Consider the following 17,219-nt stretch of genomic DNA (forward strand, 5'->3'; position numbering starts at 1 on the left):
AGTGCCAAAAGTGATTGCCTTGAAAATATTATTTCAACTCGTTATCCAAGGTTTATGTACTTCAAATTGACTGAAATAAAAACATAACTGTATGTTAACATTCTGTTCAGCACGGAACATTCTCCCCTTTCGCTTCTTTCTACTCAAGGTGAAGACTTCATTAGGTTTAGGTCGGAGATTTATGGGCTTTCATAATTTTCCTAACGGGGATCATTGTCGAGTTGCAGTTTTTCGTCGTTCAAGACCCACTCTTCTTATCCTACACAGTGCCAGCTACCCAACGTCTTCCTTGATAAAGCTGTGCCCGGTTAAAACCAACCCGGGTCTCGAGTCGGGACGACGATGAAATTTTACGACTCAATCATAAAACTCAAAATCGAATTCTAAAATCCTCTTTCGTTCTAGTGCCGGAGAAGAACGGCTTTCCCCCACGGTTTCGATCGTTAACCGATCGAGTCGATCGATCAATTACGGGAGCTGAGCCGAAAGGATGGTGGGAGGCTTAAGAATTTATGTTTCTCTACCCCATTCCGTCATCGTGGGATCGGCGTCTCGGTTTTTTTTTTCGTTGCGGGTAAGGCGCCTCTCTGCCTCGGAGGTGTTTTGGAGGCGTTTGCGAAAGGTGCAACGCTTATCTGGTACAACTTTTCCCCTTATCTGGAACGGGCAACGGTTGTTTGTGTTTGGGAGAAGTTTACGGAAATGTTGCAAAATCTGCTTATCTGCAATCGAGCCTCCGCTATTGAATCATTCGTGGTTTCATTCTTGGTTTAAATAAGCGAATTAAATTAAACATTTACATTAAATAAAATAATTAGTAGTAGAATTTTTCTTACTCCTCTTGTAACTTGGGTATATCTTTTCGAAATGTGTGCTACTTAGAACCTTCATCTTTCTGGCTGCAATCAGGTTTTGCATTGCCCTTTTTTGATGTTTTGAAAATGTGCAAAGGCAGTTTAAGTGACTTTAGACAAACTTCTATTTGTATGATCAAATAAATTTGTATGTTTCCACTTTACTGTCATTTTGTTTTAATTTTTAACGGCAAATGTAAATAGTAGGTATTTTCCAGTTTTGAATGGCATCAACAATCATTCTTGATCTGCTACATGGTATAACATCTTGTAGCTTTGAGATACAACGAGCCTGTTGTTGGAAACAGTCCGTTAGAATGCACTCGCATGTTGCATTTTCTCCATTCGTTTTGTCCTGTTTTGTATGTGTAATAAACTCATCTCTTCGCCATAGCAACATGTCCTCCGGTGTGGAGCTGCACCTTATTCCACCCGAAGATCAACCGGAGCTGGTTTCAAATACACTGGCAGATATTAAAAGGCACATAAAGATGAAAGGCAGGATTTGGCCAAGGGGGAGGGGGGACACACGAAGAAGAAACAATGGCGCGAGTGGCAATGAATCATACCGTGTTTCGAAGCAAAAGGTCGCATATCGACCGAATATCACTGCTAGAAACCAGTTAGGAGTGCGACCGGGGTGCCTCTTCGGAGCGTCTGCTTGAAGTGTGCCCCGATCGATTCCGATCGTCCCTGGAAAGAGCATGCTGCTGGTGCTCTTTACGATCCTGCCCCAAGGGTCATAGGTGTAAGAGATGGCTTTCGGCCTCGGGGTGGCAACGGACAACGGGTGGTATGCAGAGGTTAGGCTTTTTTCTGGTCGTGGAAGAATTTCAACGTTGTAGCAATCAGTAGCGAATGCGGCTTGAGGCTTCTTATTGAGGAGATTTAAGATAAACGAATCAGCAAGAGGATAGCGATGTAGAATGCAAGATAGATAGATCTTAGTTGAGGCTAAATCGGGAGCGTTATCGTCAACAGGATGAAAGACGTAACAACCAATCTCTATGATCTCTTAAGCAGCATATGAGAGGAAATTTTCACTAGGGGAAATGTTTCAAAAATGGAATAAATACGTATTTTAATGAGTTTCAAGATGGAAGGTATTAGGGAATAAGTAATAATTGGTAGAGGCATCAACTAAAATACAACAACTTGGTGGTAAACTTGTTTTCAAATGAAACAAACACCGAAGTCAGTACCATAAATCAACGGTAGTGAGGGATATTAAAATTTGCAAAAGGCATAACTATAAATTGGCCGTTCAACTTTTGCTTTTTACCACTCTTTGGTTTTCGTCAACGGTGTTTATCTAAATTACCTCCAATCGGGCGATGCGCATAAAGAAAGAGATAAGACAATTCGAACAACGTTCACCTTCCCTCCGTTTTTTTCTCGATCGTTAGATCGTGTTTTATGTGTCGCATGTTCGTTTGTACTTTTAACCCCTTATTTGCCGTCGATGTCGTTGCTTTTCCACCGGTTTGCCGCTCCGGAACCTTCGGCTTACCATCATCATCATCACCATCATTGTCATCATCCCGATCGTCATTTTCTTCGCGTCACTGCATTCGTGAGTGTTTGTGGTGTAGTTCGCGCGATCGTTGGCATATGATATCGTGATCCCCGCGTCGATCTACTGTCTTCAGAGAGATGGAACGGATGACGTTAAAGATGGGGCGAGATATACATAGCGGAAAAGGGAGTCAACCTCAGGCCCGCTCCGCCGTCGGGGCGGAAGATGACCACAACGATCACAAGCGATCGCGAACCGGTTTGTGGTGCCTTTTCTTCCCCTTTCTCAACCCTGTTGTCCCCCCGCGGGCCGGTTTATTCTGTTTGCCTTTCTTTCGCCGACCAGTGATGAGCGAATTGCTGTTTTGCTTTTGCATTGTTGCCTTTCCTTGCCGGGCAAACACAGTCACACTCACGCGGAAAAGGGTCCATTTCGAAGGGTTTGCTGTGGCTGTTGGGGTTTTATTTTTTCCTTTCACCCAACGATCATGTGTTGTGGTGAAGCATCATTCGGACGGACTGAAAAGAGCGCATTGTTTTCGCTCGTGTCGATTTCAGGGAAAGAGCTGAGGTATGATCATCTCAGCGATCTCGCGATTTTCCGCAACCTCACTCCAACTCATCGGTGAGATTGCGGATGGTTTCGAGGAGTACGATCGCTGAACATGAATCATTAAAAGGATTAAAAACGTTGGTAGTAACAGTTGTGTATTCTTCTAAACAAACCAATGACATGAACGATTATTTTTATTACATTACAAGCTATTAAAATTGGCTTTTTCGATTTTATTTATTCCAAAGCTCGTTTTACACTTGTTCAAGATCGATGTTTTTATCAGTATTCCTTCCAATCTAGAGAGAATTTTGTAATTTTCCTTTGTGTTGGAAAGAATTTTAGCGTTCTTAAACTCACATGTCGTTTCTATGACCTATTACATATTGATAGTAGCTTCACGTGCGTCCGGTGAGTTACATGTTTTGATGTTGATTAAAGTTCCCGATTGAAAGCGGTAAAGCGATAGCCTTTTGTCAGCTGATTACTTTTCTCTCGCCTTGTCGGACACTCGCGTGCTGATGAGATGAGAATCCGGATGCTGTACGTGTTCGGTCGACGATGAGACGGTACACTGACGGAATGGTGGAGCAATTGCAATCGGAACAATTTCTCCCCCTCGGCCGGGGGTTGCATCGGGGTTGCATCCTTCGCCGTGTCCAGCGATTCGGCGGTTTCCTTAGAACAAAATAGTAAAAAAACGCCCATCTTATCGAGAGTTGATTCTCGCGTTCGCGCGCCGCTGAGCAAGCGAGGTGATTCTCGTGAATTGTACTCTTCCCTCACGCAGATGAGCTCGCGCGAGCCCCAAAGCTGGGATTGGGAGCGTGTGGTATGGCCCCAACAAAAAAAAGCACGACCACGACCGGCTCTCTCCGGGCAGTTGATTTCTCTCGCTCGCAAACAACCACCGTCTGTGGGGGACTTTGCGAGTAAAGTTTCGCTTTCGGTCGCCCGCAGCACACGGTGAGCCGTTAGTTTCTCATCAACCTCCGATGCGTTCGGTTTTGCTGGCCTCTGCCGCACGCCGTACGGCTCCAACGCTGTGACGGACGACGAATACTACCGTGTATAGAAAAGGAAAAGAAAAAAAAAAACAGGCGTCACCGTGTGTGCGGGTTTTCGTGCGTTCGTGCGTGTGCCTACCTCTACGTGTGTCCCTCCCCGCCTGTAGGGGAGAGAAATGGGATGTAAACGCATCGGACATCCCGCGGTTCGGTGCATTTTTGTTTGGCCGCCATCGGTGAAGATTTTGTGATCGGCTGAGATTGCACCCGCCATTGCACCGCAGTGAGTTCGTTTAAGTTAGTTCTCTCCACCACCTGTCCCTGTTTGGTGTCTTTTCTCGTCAGAGATAGTTCTCCAACAAAACAAACCATAACTTTCGTGCACCAGTGACACACCAGCATCGGCGACTTTATGGAGGTAAGGGTGCCATCGGATGCAAACGGATCCGACCGACTCACTCAACCCGGTCAAACTATCAGCTGTCACTAATGAGACACGCCTGGGCTCAAGTGCTGCTCCTCACTGCACCGTTGCCGATAAGCAGGGTGGTGTTGGGTTGGATGCACCATTTTCGTGCACCAACCGTGTGGACCCAGCGCGAACGTCACTGTGTGTATATTGGTGATAATCTTCTTCTTCCCGTTGCAACCGCGAGCGCACTCGTCGCAAAAGTGCAAGTGTGTTCGCGGGGCCGACGAACGTGCCGTTCGGGTGTGTTTTGCGAAACCGTGCTTGCATTCCGACGGTGCACGTAATGTTTCTCCAGATGACGATTTGTTTAGTTTCGTGGTTTCATTCTTTTACTTCTTTCACTGCTATTTGAGCTAATAGAAGGAAGAGAGCAACAACAACAAAATTGGTACCATTTTGCCCGTGTATTGTGAATGAAGGGAGGGCAAGTGTAAGCGTGTGTTTGTGTTCATCTTTTGAGCAGTTTTATTGTTTATGTCGGCCAGATCGCGGTGCTGTGCTGCTGCGTGCAGCTTCCTGTTGAATGTGCTCTGCACAGGTGATCCTCACCCTTACGGTGAGAGTGAGCAGCGAAGTGAGATGAGATGGTTGCTTTGTTAATGAGTTATTTGCGAAAGTAAACTTTGCATGCTGGCGAGCTTTCTTCTGTTGACGCAAGTGTTTTGTGCTTCAATTGATATTTAATATAGTGTGATAATAAGTTTTGATTTTTTAAAGTGATTGTTTTTTCACAGTTTAGAGAACTAGTTTGTGTAGAGTAGAAAAGAAGGCAGATCATATACCACTCTCGACGGTTGTGGAGGAAAATTAAAACACAACATTGGCCGGGTGTGTGTTTGAAGGTAAAAAGAAAATCCCCAACTCAGCGGGAAATGTCGTCCAGTGTGTGAGTGCTGCTCTTTTTGTGTGTCTGCGTGTGTGTATGACTAGCTTCCGGTTTTCGAATAGCGAACGAACTGGCAGCATCCCTTCGTTGCTGAAACCAGCAAGCGCTCCGAGGTACGTCTCTTCAGTGTCAGAATATATATGTATACGGAATAGTTGGGAAGTAACAGTGAACATAAATAAAGTAAAGAATCACCGCGTACGAAACGGGTAGGAAAAACTGTGTAGTAAACGATAGAAAAATTCCTCCGATTCTAATCGGAAGGCCGGCCGGGAGGAAAAATGGTGGGAAAAACGGACTCGCGATCGCGTTGCGCGGCGTTCGTTCATTAACGGTGCTTTTATTTTCTTCCGTCGCTCCAGCGCGGCGGGTTCCGCTCGCTGTAACAAACAACAGCAGCCCTGCCTCTGCTGTATGCTGCTGAACACAATCGCTAGCGGATCTGCGGTGGAAACCCCTTGCGATGGGGTTTGGGAGGGGGGCCGGAAAATGGATAGAAAACGGTGGAATTTTGTGGGTCGAAAGAAGGAGAACCAACCCGACGGCCGGGCCCCGGTTTTGTTGTGATTCGAAACGGAGGCATGCTTTTTTTTCTATGTTCGAGCTTCTCCATCCAGAGGCTTTCCGCTTGTTCCGCTCCCACCACCAACCCCCACGCATCGGATATTATTTCCCATTGTTGTATTTCATCCATTTCCTCGTTTTTGTGCCACCAGCAATGTAACGCCATTTCTCTAGGCGTGCGTTGCGTGCACTTTCGCGTGCGTCTCCTCACCAACGTTGGCTCACTTTTACTCGCCACTCTCACTCGCCGCGGTGAGCCGTGACCGTGAGTTCGGTTGGTTGGATTGGAAATAAGCGGAAAGCGTAGGGGCTTAAATTGCTTTCTACCATCAAACTAGGTTAGGTTCGGCAAAAGTTGGAAGAATATGTAACTGCTCAAAATATTTGAAAACCTTCAATACATAACAACTAAAGTAGAGAACCTAAACCATCTAATAAGTTAAAAATATATTTACGTCGCTCTTGCATTTAATTTTACATCCACAAACCGACACAAACGCGGCTTTAGATGGCGGCCTTTCGGTTTCCTATGCAAATGCACTTACCGCACCTGTATTTATTTCGAAATATTGTTTTTCGCCCGCCACAAAAGCGGGTACGGTGGAGTTTTCTTCTAAACCGCTTCTAAACCGGAAGCTTGTCGTTTCGTTGACTCATTCTTGTCCCCCGGGGGTTTTGTTCGGCCCTTTACATCGTCCCCGGGGCGGTATACCTCTGCCCAGAGACCCCCCGTGTTTGGGCCATGTCATAATTTAGACGCATGGCTGCGCAGTTGTAAATGTGCTTTACGTGCAATGGTTTTTATCCCTTGTTCGGAAGGTTTTATTGCCACGCCATTGGCTGTGCTGCATCGGTCGGGAATAAATGCAAATGACTCCGGGTTCGTTGTGTAGGAGGGTTAGGATCACTTAAGTATGTATGAATAAGTGGAGGTGTTTTATTTTGAACTAAATAATATACAAACCAACTGTACGATATTTAACAAATCATTTATAATCGAAATCAGCCGAATGGAAATGTTAAGAAAATATGCTCAAAAAAATAAAACTTGAACGCCCCCCGCCGGACTCGTTTTCTTGCCGGATGAAATCTTATTTCCTTCGCACCTCGAGATGATTCGTTGTTCTAGAAAATGATGTGCAAATGGGCCACCGTTTAAGAGACGATCAATTCGCCGCACACATTTATTATACCAGCTCCTCCTTGGAGGGGTGGCGTAGGGGAGGGCAGGGGTCGTATAAGTCGGAGATAACGTATGCCCTTACATTTACTTTTTTACCCCTCCCCCTCCCTTCTGCTTCTATGCGTCCCCGAACCAGAGTGGGGAGTAATTTGCATAAAATACATTCCACCACTGATGAAGATGTTTTATTAATGTCGGAAACGTCTTGGAGCCCTGGACCCACTGCTTGATTGCATGCGTGTGTATGTGTGTGTGGGTTGGTGGTGGTAGTGGGAGGAGGTGGTCGGGAAAAAGGGATTTTCGCTACTACTTTTTGTTTTGCTGCCGTCGTCGCTGGTCAATAATTTGTCATTCATTACGGATGCAACCGGCTGGCATGCATGCATGTTGCAGCCCTCTCTCACCGCCCTTCACCCCCTGCTTCCTTGCCCCCCTCCTAAAGACGTTACTGAAGCGCTGCAACGCTTCGTACGAAGAGTAGAAAAAATAGAAACGGTGGAAGGTCCTTCTTCGGTGGGTTTCTCGTAAGGATTGTGCGATGTCGGCCGTGAGCGGTCGGAACGAAGCCCACCAGCGTCCGGTCGTTGCTACCAACCCTGGCGGGGTTTAGCCTGGGTGAGGTATAAGCTAACGCACCAAAAGGCACATCGAAGGCGGTGGCCAGTAAGTGCCGTGTGGTCGTACTTCTCCTATTCGTGCCGAGTGCAACTTAAGAAGCTCTTTCCTGCAGCTTGGCTATATTTCATTTTCAATATGTACCACTTTTACCCCTCCTTTCCTCCCCCGGGGGGGATTATGGCGGAATGGAGGTTTTTACTGTGCGCGGAACGCACATTTGTCGCCCAACGTTCAATGGATGGACGCCGTTTTCTTGCTCAACATGTACTCGCCTTGTCGTGTTCGGGGTATGCCCATGCAGCAGGGGCGTTGCATGCATTTGCATTAGAGCGAATGTTTTACATTTATTAAACTACGCCTACTTGCACTCATATGTTACAATTTATCATCTTTTGAAAGCTTACCCTTTTTTTAAACGAACATTTGTTGGGAATCTTTAAGGCAGTTATATTGTTAACTAGTCCTTGTATAACTAGTAATGTCCTTGCAAGAATCAATTTTCAGCTCTCTTTTCCAAAGCACTGCGAAGCAAACCAACGGAAACAAGGCGGGGATGAATTTTCATCGAATGACCGGAAGGTTGGCGTCGTCGGAGTAATGGTAGATTGTTCCGGAAAAGGGTGGTCCAGCGTTGCATATGTAAATCCCAGCCCACCGTGCCCTTGAAATGTTGGGAGCTTTTTCCATTCCGCTTCTGCACTTAGGCGGGTCCTGGCATTGTGCGCTGATTTAAATTTCCGTTATAATACCGCATGTGTGATTTGTATTTATTTTTCAAAAATGTTTTTTTTTTCAGGACTACTTCTAATGTATGCAAACTTAGGCCAGTTTAGGAGGGGAACAGTACATATTACTGCACTAGATGCAGTTTTTTTGTGAAGATAAAGCTTGTTGTGAAAACATTTTTGAAAATATTAAAATATATTCTCAGCTGGTTTTCCGAATACATCTCCCATCGGAGGAAGCGCTACGGAAGATGCACCATTGCGAGGAAGCAGAGCCTCGCTTATTGATTGATTGATGAAATTTCCGCCTCGATCCGGTAGAGGCTCAGGCATTTTATTACGCACGCATTACGGCACGCCCGAGGCGCGGACGTCGAGGGAAATAAAGCGGATCCGAAGTATAAATGAATATATGCCACTCAAGCAGGCAGTCGATACAAACAGCAAAGGCAAAAAAAAAAATAGAAGATTGAAGACGTGAGGAATACGCATGAATAGGCGGATGCATTAAACACTCAAGACAAGACGAGTCCCACGTCTTGAACGCCCGGGTACTTTGGCGACGTTTGCGAATGTGTGAACTGTTTGACCTTTTTTCGCCTGCACTGCACATAGGAAGGGGAGAAGGGGGGTGGTACGGAAAAGGGGTGAAAAAATGTGGATGTCTCGAGCTTTACCTCAGACGATATCATGTTTCGTTGCGGCAAAGACTGCACAAACAGCGGGGCACTTTTCCAACTTATGGTTTTTTTGAAGCGACTCACCAACAACTACCAACACCAAGCAAGTATATTTGTAGTGACTCGTTTTGGTTTTTACAAAATTATGTTGTTTTCTTGTTTTTTATTAGATTTGAATCATTTGCTTCAGAATTCAAGTATCAATTTTTTCCGTGATTTTTCGTTGCAAATCTTTGCTGCCTTCGGAATTGTTGTCTAATGCAGGGGTCGGCAAAGTCCGGCCCGCCAACCTGTTTTATCTGGCCCGTAAGAAAATATTAGAACTACATACGAAAAACTCGTCTCAATTCTTATCGAACTTTTTCACGATGTCACGCTTGTAATTCCCCAAGAATGAAGATTGAAATTGTTGTACGAGTTGTTCAATACCAGAAGATCCTAATCCTATCCTAATATACTTTTTGTTAGACTTCTTTCTATCGTATTTGGATTATTGTTTGTTCTCAAATTTCCTAGTCTCGCGTAGAAAAATACCTCGTTTACTTTGCATCCAAAATAGCTAGAATACAATGTTCATACAAAAAATTTCTCGATGCTGAGTTAATTACTGTGAGTATGCCAGTAAACCCAAATAACAAGAATTTTCATTTGAGTCGAGGATTAATCTGAATTACAATTAAATAATTAAACAGGATGCAACAAATCAAAATTAATATGTTGAAAAAGCTCAAAACCCAACGAAACTGTTTAAAAAAGTGTAACTGCAAAATTTCAAAGATTTTAAATTATTCTGTGTAGTTTTTATGAAACTTTACTATTTAGAAATGGATTTAATGATTGTTACTTGGAAAACATAATGCTACATAATCTTTTAAGGTATCCGGCCCGGTTCTTATGTTCATCTGGCCTTTTTTTTAGGAAATTTATGCCGACCCCTGGTCTAATGTGCAATTATGCATTTCCTCTCTGCTCTGGTAAGCAATTAAAAGGTAACCTCGACGCTCCATCTAGCGCCCATTTCGTGCAACTAAGGTTGACACTTTAAACAGTATAATTTGACGGCACGGCAAGCAAAGGACAACCCCAACCTGGGTAGGCTTTGGTAGGGGAAGAGGCCTCTCGGAACAAACGGCGTTTCGCGGATCGGTTCCGTTGGTATTTATTATCGCCATCATTACGTCCGAATAGGAAAACCCTATTCCACTCTTTGTTTGCCGCTTACGGCGGGGCGTTGCATACTTCCCCCACCCCCCCACGGGTGGTCAATGCCGTGGTCCGGTCCGGGTCGAAATCGCAATTCGACGGGTTTCGCATCGCCCTCTCGGCCTTTGGCGTCCGCCGGCCGCCGAGTTTTAACGCCGGTTCAAACAATTAACCGTGCACGATTGCACAATGCTGCTGTTGCTGCTGCAAGCGCTAAGCGGCTAAAGGAAAAATCGCAAACTCGCGCAACAACGCGGACGCGCGGTCATGGTTCGGGATTCGGGCTGTTTCATTTTTATTTTACCTACGTTGACTTTTTTTCGCCCGAGGTTTTATTTGCTTTTAGTTTTCACTTCACTCGCTCCGGTGAGACAGCGGTGGGGTTAGGTGGAGGGTTTTTTAAATTTTCCCTTTTTTTTTTGAACTCTTTACACGTTTCACCAAACCGCACAAATCGCGATCGTGGAGCGATTAGTTCACCGTTCGCGGTCCGGCAGGTGCCGATGGTCAAATCGATGTGTAATAATGGACTGTTACGGCCCTACGGCCTCCCTTTGAGCTACCCTTTGGGTATCGATTTATGGGAAAACAAAACTTAGGATGCTTTGATTTGTTGACCACTTGTAAGTCTAAATTGTTGAAAGGAAAGAAAATTATAACAGTTGAAAACAATAATGAACAAAATTATTCGCAAAAATGGGGATTAAAAATTTACGTTTTAAGCAAAAATATCGACAACGAATTGAAATGAATAATTAAATTTGTTGTACTCAACGGTGTTCGTTATTTTATTTAAAACTGTAAAGAATTTTAAAAATAAGGACCAAACAAGTTTGTTTAAAATTGATGAAAGACTAATGCAACTGAAAAAAACAAAATTTAATAAAAAGAGTTTTAAAAAGGCGATACATTTTTACCTTACCTTTCTTTGTTATTGGAAAATGGTTGGGAAAATACAGAAAATCATAATTCATTCCAGAAAATTTCGTTATCGTGTTTTTCACCATCAGTTGTGTCCTTTTTTTTATATACCTTCCTTGACGCCACACAAAAAGCGGTCGGTCGATAACCTGCAACACCTGTGGTGGTAGTAGAGAATAAAACAAAAGAGTTAAAATAAAACCCCAACCACTGTGGACAGTTTTTCCATGACGTGCATCGGTTTTTCTCGAACCAACGTTGGTGGTTGCTGGGTTATGAGGTGATGCACCAACACCACCACATCGCGTGGCACGGGAAAATCACAGTCCCACCTCAGGCGACAGGGGGCACATCGGTTCGTTCACGCACGCCATCGCAGCTCATGAATAGCTCTGCCTAACCTTGACCCAAAATGCGCTCACAACACAACGCAAAACACAACAGCGGACGACGAGCGTCGGTGCCGTGTGCTGGTGTGTTGGTGCATTTTCATTTATCGATGGCGGTCGGTTGCATTTTCCACCATTTTCCACCGAGGTGCGGGTGGGGTTGGAAAACTCTTTCCCGGGTGGTTTTCTTTCCTCCAGCTTCACAGACCAGGAGTTAAACAATTCGCCTGCCGTGTGCACACTTTTGTTTTTGATTATGCTAGCGAAATTGGTGTCTTTATGTTCTTCGGGCCCGCCAATTGTATAATAAGGCACCGGGGTGAGGCAGAGAGGAAAAAAGCGGCAAGACACCCAGCCCAGACTCGACTCGCGACTTTTGGCGAGAAATCGAAACCGAGAAGGCGAACCTTTTGCGCTTTGCTTGCGTATGCACAAGACGACGCGCACCGGTGGCGACGCGGTTTCGCGTTTCTCGCGAACTTCTGGCACGTTTTGGTGGGTATCTATGTGTGTGTGTATTGGTCATCGTCGCCTGCGACGGAGATGGCAGGTGACGCACCCGGGGGTGGGTGGCATATCGTGAAAAAAAGGGAAGGTTGGAAACATAAAGTGTGGTAAGCAAAAGCTCGGCACAAAAATTAAAATAAATAAAAACCGCCCCGACGAACACAACACCTAAACTGAGAAGGATAACAAACATAAAAAAAGACAAAAAAACAAAAGAAACTGCTGGAGGGGTTGGTTTCACGCGGTTCAACGAACCTGGTGTGTGGCGCACGGACGGTGTGATGATGACCGCGTCCCCCCCGTTGCTCAACACAGGGGGGAGAGGGATGATAGTGAAACCCCCGTCAATGTGCTGCGATGTGTGTGTGTTTCGCTGATCATGTGAATGTCAGCGCATGCTAATTAAACTCATTCGTATGCGTGCTACGAAAGCTCGCTATGGAATATGCTTTTTTTGTTGTCTATTCCTCCAAGGAAGAATCTAACGTTCTGTGTTGTTTTGCTTCCCGGCATGCTAGAAACGTTCTGCCAAGTTATCCAAGCGGCCAAAGTAACGATCGGTCTATTTTGCACAGCTTGACGAACCTCGACGATGTTAGTCGTTAGAATTTTGGAATCCGAAAGCACATCCGTTTTTTAACACGATTTGTTTCTAACTTTTTATACGTTTTCTTATCGGATTTGTTAATTTTATTCCAGGTTTTAAAAACTTTTCAAAGATTGATCTTAGTTTGGTAGAATGTTGTCAGCTTGCAATTTGTTAAGATATAATCCATTTTTCAAAAAGATTAATTTGTTTTCTCACTTTTCTTCATCAAACTCATGATTGGTTATTACAGGTTTTTTTCTTTATTGCTCATTTTTTTTAGTTTTTGCTGGTTGTCCTAATTTTTTATGAATGTGTTACCATCTTCTTATTTACTTTTTTATTATACTTTTGACAAGATTTGTTTCTTTTTCACTTTATTTCATTGAATTCATGGTTGTCTCTATAAACTTCTTAATGTATTTTTTTGCATTGCTGCTTGTTTTATTCGTTTCTGAAGTTTGATCCAACTTTTGTAGAATGTCTTCGATCTTCTTTCATCATCATTCTTCCAATCTGATTAGTTATCATTTTTTTAAAAATGTTTTGTCTTTTTTTCACTTCACTTAATCCAATTCATGTGTTTTGTTGTACGTTTTCTTATTGTAGTAGTTAATTTTTATGTTACTATTATTTTGGTTTTTGAAAATTGATTTATTTTTTGGGCAATTTCAAATTATCTTCCATTTTGCTTAAATTTGTAAAATTTTGTCGAAAATGAGTCTCGCAACACTTCTCTCATGTCGACGTGTATCGTATTGTGCGCCGAATAAGGTTGGCTTCCTGTCGACATTGACATTATTGGACGTTTGATTTAACTTTGCTGCGCCGCAATAAATTAAACTAAACTATACGAAACCCGAGGCGATGCGATAAACTCTCCGAAGTGTTTCCCCCGGGATACAATGGGTTGAAACCGCCTGGTTCGAGGATTATCGGTAACCTTAGGCTTTAAGGCTTGATTTAGCAGTGCTGCTCGTTAAGGGAAGCGAACGGATCGACACCTTCCCTGCTGGGCGGGAGGATCGCAATCCTATCGCTCCGGGGACTGTCTTTTTCCGCTATCGATCGTTTGCTGAGGGATTGGATGTTGGCATGAACATGGAGTCGGTTTGTTATTTCACATTCCCCTTGAGTTTAAAATGTTAAAGCCAACACTGTACGGTTGCCAAAACTGTATGAAACATGTGATCTGGCACGACTTTTGACACCGAATCATAGCGCCCTTAATCGAGCGAGACGGAACCGGATGTTGGATGAATCGAGGGAAGGCGTCTCCTTGAATTCTTTCCGCAATTGTGGAGTCTCTTATTTTGTGGAACTTGGCATTCCTGGTCCCAGCTTCTATTGGCTCGTGTCGCCCCAAGCCATATACTGTCATCTGTCCACGCTCCGGTTCCATTCCTCGCCACCCGAACATTTAATTCCTCCCCGGCGTCCTTTGGCGTGAAATGGTGTCTCGCACGAAATTTATTGATGCTTGGTCGCTGTTTGTGTCGTGATCCTTTTCGGCCGATGTCGATATCGAACCGAACCGGGGAGACGGTTTGGTCTGGGGACCGGGTGGGGAGGTGGTTGTCTGAGCCGCAGATCGAAGCAGATACTGCGCGTAGCAGAAAAGAAGAAATACAACTAAACGAAGAAGCAGTTGGAAGCTTGCGCACTTCACGGTCAGGAGAAATCGGGCAAGAAGTAAATAAATAAATGAATAAATATCCCAACGATACGCCCGAATCGAAGTTTCGTTTTCGTTCACCTTAAACGAACACAATTGTACACGAGCACAACACTCGCGAGACGTGGCTCGGGAAAGAAAGAAAGAAAAAAATATGAACGAGCCCAATAAGTAAAAACGGAACGGGGCAATTTTTGGTGGTGGTGTCGGCAGTTCGACAGCAACACAAAGTTGAAATGAAAATAAAATAAAATAAATAAATAAATAAACGACCGCTGCCAACATTCCAAGCCGTCGAAGACGAAACACGGCCAAAAGCCGGGGCGGCGGCACACTTGACCAGTGAAAATACGGCCGCCCGGTTTGCCAAAAACTTACTCCAAAAAATAAAAACGGAACACAACACAGCACACCCGAAAAAAGACATCCTCCAGACGCCGGCGAAAGAGGAAGAAGCCACCCATTTTTGGATGCACTTCCCCCTTTCGGTCTCTCCTTGCGCCCTCCACTGGGACGAAAGCATGAGACAGAATAAATTCAATCCTGCATCGAGTCGGGGCTTCTTGGCGGGTGGCCCCGATGGCTATCCTCAGGCCGAGGCGGGGATGCGCAAAGAAATGCTGCTGCACTTCAGCTCCACTAGAACGTTTGCAGCTTTCGACGAGGGTTCTCACAAGAAAAAAGCTCGTAAAATATGAAGGCCGGGAGAGGCCAGCGAGCGGAAGGCTTATTTGTGTGACAGTCTTTTAATGTAGGATGGAGGTGTTATTTATCGTGTACAAATTCTAGAATTTATTGTAACGTTTATTTATATCTCTCGCTTCGCAATCGTTGCCCGCAAAGGTAACAAAATGCGACCACAACTGGATTTACAACTGATTTCACTGATTTATGATGTGGTAAGCGGATGGCGGGTGACAATATTGAAAATAATTCGGAAACTGTGTTTGGTGTGATTCGATTGTTGTGCTACTTTTTTGGACCGCAGTGTAAACGATGGTATTTTATAAAGATTTCTGAAGAAAAACTCAGTAAGCTTATTGTTTTATTTTCGTAAAGATACACTTCAGATCAAAGTCAATGGAAAAGAGGTCGCAGCATACCGTGTAACGAGAGAAAAACCGTGAGGAAAATTTTTGACAGTTGGTTGAAATTTTGTTTACCTCTCACGAGCAGCCAGGAAAGTGAGGTAAAACTGCAAATTTGGTATGTTTCATCAACAGAACAAGGAATTGAAGCGTTCGAAACATATTCTGGAAGAAGGCTGCGTTTAAGTTAGACCAACATACTTAATTTCGGCAATCACGGTGCGCAAAAGGATCTATATCCCATGACTTCACACAGAAGAGCAGTTTCTATCCGCGAGATCATGTCTACTGTGATCTAGAATTACCAATTACCTATTTCGCGAAGATTTTGGCGGAGATCTCCCACAAGTATGGTGGAAATTTTTGTAAACACTTTTTCAACCAACTGTCACAACAATGGTGGAGCAAAAACTAGCTTTGACCCGACCTGTCTTTTGATGGATCTTGCTTCAGACTGTCAAAAAATGTGGTAGAAATCAGTATTACTCAAATTTAGACCTCTCACATTTAATTGCCGTTTACTAAATGGTTCTTCCTTCCCTTCTTTCACCTTTGCATTTCACACAAATGTCTTTTGTGTGAGCGCTATTTATTTATCCGCAAGAAAACCTTCCAATTCCGGGCGATTCCTCAAACGACTCTCACTTAATGATCCGGCGAACTAGTAATTAAATGGACTAGACCTAATTTCCCTCGGCCGTAACCAGGTTTGCAGTTCTAGAATGAAAAAAAGGAGCAGGTCTACAATTGCAAATGGTGGAAGGTGGGAAAAACAGGCGAGAGGGTGCACCCCGAGACGGAGTTGTCGGGGGAAGTCCAAATGGCATAAAAATAGCCACGCCATCCCGTCCGTGTGTCTCATTAGCGAAACGAGGCCGCCCGGCGTGAGATGTTGATGGAGGTTGGTCGTTTTTTTTCCTTCTTCTTCAGTGTTTGTTGTGTTGCGCTCACGACTCTCGTCCATCAACATCCCCAGTCCCAACGCCTCGAGGAAGAAGGGACGATCTTCCACCGGCATGAAATCAATTTTCCATCCACCCGCCTTCTCTGAGGACCTCTAGTAGCCTCTCGTCCATCTGCCACCAGGAACGTGACGGCTGGCCAGTTGTTTAGTCTCTTCCTGCCTCTCCGGTGGTTCATTTTTCCTCGGTCAGATTTTCGCAGACATCTTCTGACGTGAAGAATCATTCTGCAGGACAAAATGAGGTCAGCGGCGATAGACTAGAAGTAATATGCAACCCATCCAACATTCCTTTTGCCTCACCGGGTTGACCTTTGGCGGCGGTGTTAATTAAATGGTTACTCAGGCCATCAGAAGAAAGCCGTCGTCATACTCCAAGGGCATTTCGTGACCGGAGTACTCACAGACACACACACACACCCATTATGCCTGGTACAACTTCTTCACCGTGCGAGGGATGGCATTTTCAATCGATGCACATCGATCTTGACTGTTGGCATTGCTGGTCGTGCGGAGTTCATGATCGACCGGCGACACGCCGTGAGACATCTGGCAGTAGGTTGAAGTGCATGGTAGGGAATTCGCTCAACAATTGCAGCACCGCGGGACACTGAGGCAGAAATGGCACTGGATGGAGTTAGGTCCAGGCATTCGTGCTTCCGACTTGCGTTTGTTTAGTCGCCTGTCATAAAGACGGTGTTTGTTTAGCGCGAGTCGAAGAGGCTGAAGTTACTTCGCGACGTACCAGTACCAACTCTTCCTGCTACGAAATGGTGGTAAAATGGTGGTGCCTGCGAACACTTGGAAGGCAAACCCGACGCACCCTTTTACT

The 17,219-nt window shown here is 44.7% G+C and overlaps 1 protein-coding gene across 1 annotated transcript in view; it reads left to right on the plus strand.

The window, feature by feature from the left end:
* Window positions 1-3,918: 3,918 nt before the first annotated feature.
* Window positions 3,919-17,219, plus strand: part of LOC131258808 (ecdysone receptor) — a 199,106-nt gene continuing 185,805 nt past the window's right edge. Inside the window, exons 1-2 of the mRNA XM_058260190.1 lie at window positions 3,919-4,347; window positions 5,136-5,400. The gene's annotated coding sequence lies outside the window, so the exon portion shown is untranslated. The remainder of the gene's footprint in view (window positions 4,348-5,135; window positions 5,401-17,219) is intronic.

This window comes from Anopheles coustani, chromosome 3 (assembly GCF_943734705.1).
Source record: "Anopheles coustani chromosome 3, idAnoCousDA_361_x.2, whole genome shotgun sequence".
Taxonomy (NCBI): Eukaryota; Metazoa; Arthropoda; class Insecta; order Diptera; family Culicidae; genus Anopheles; species Anopheles coustani.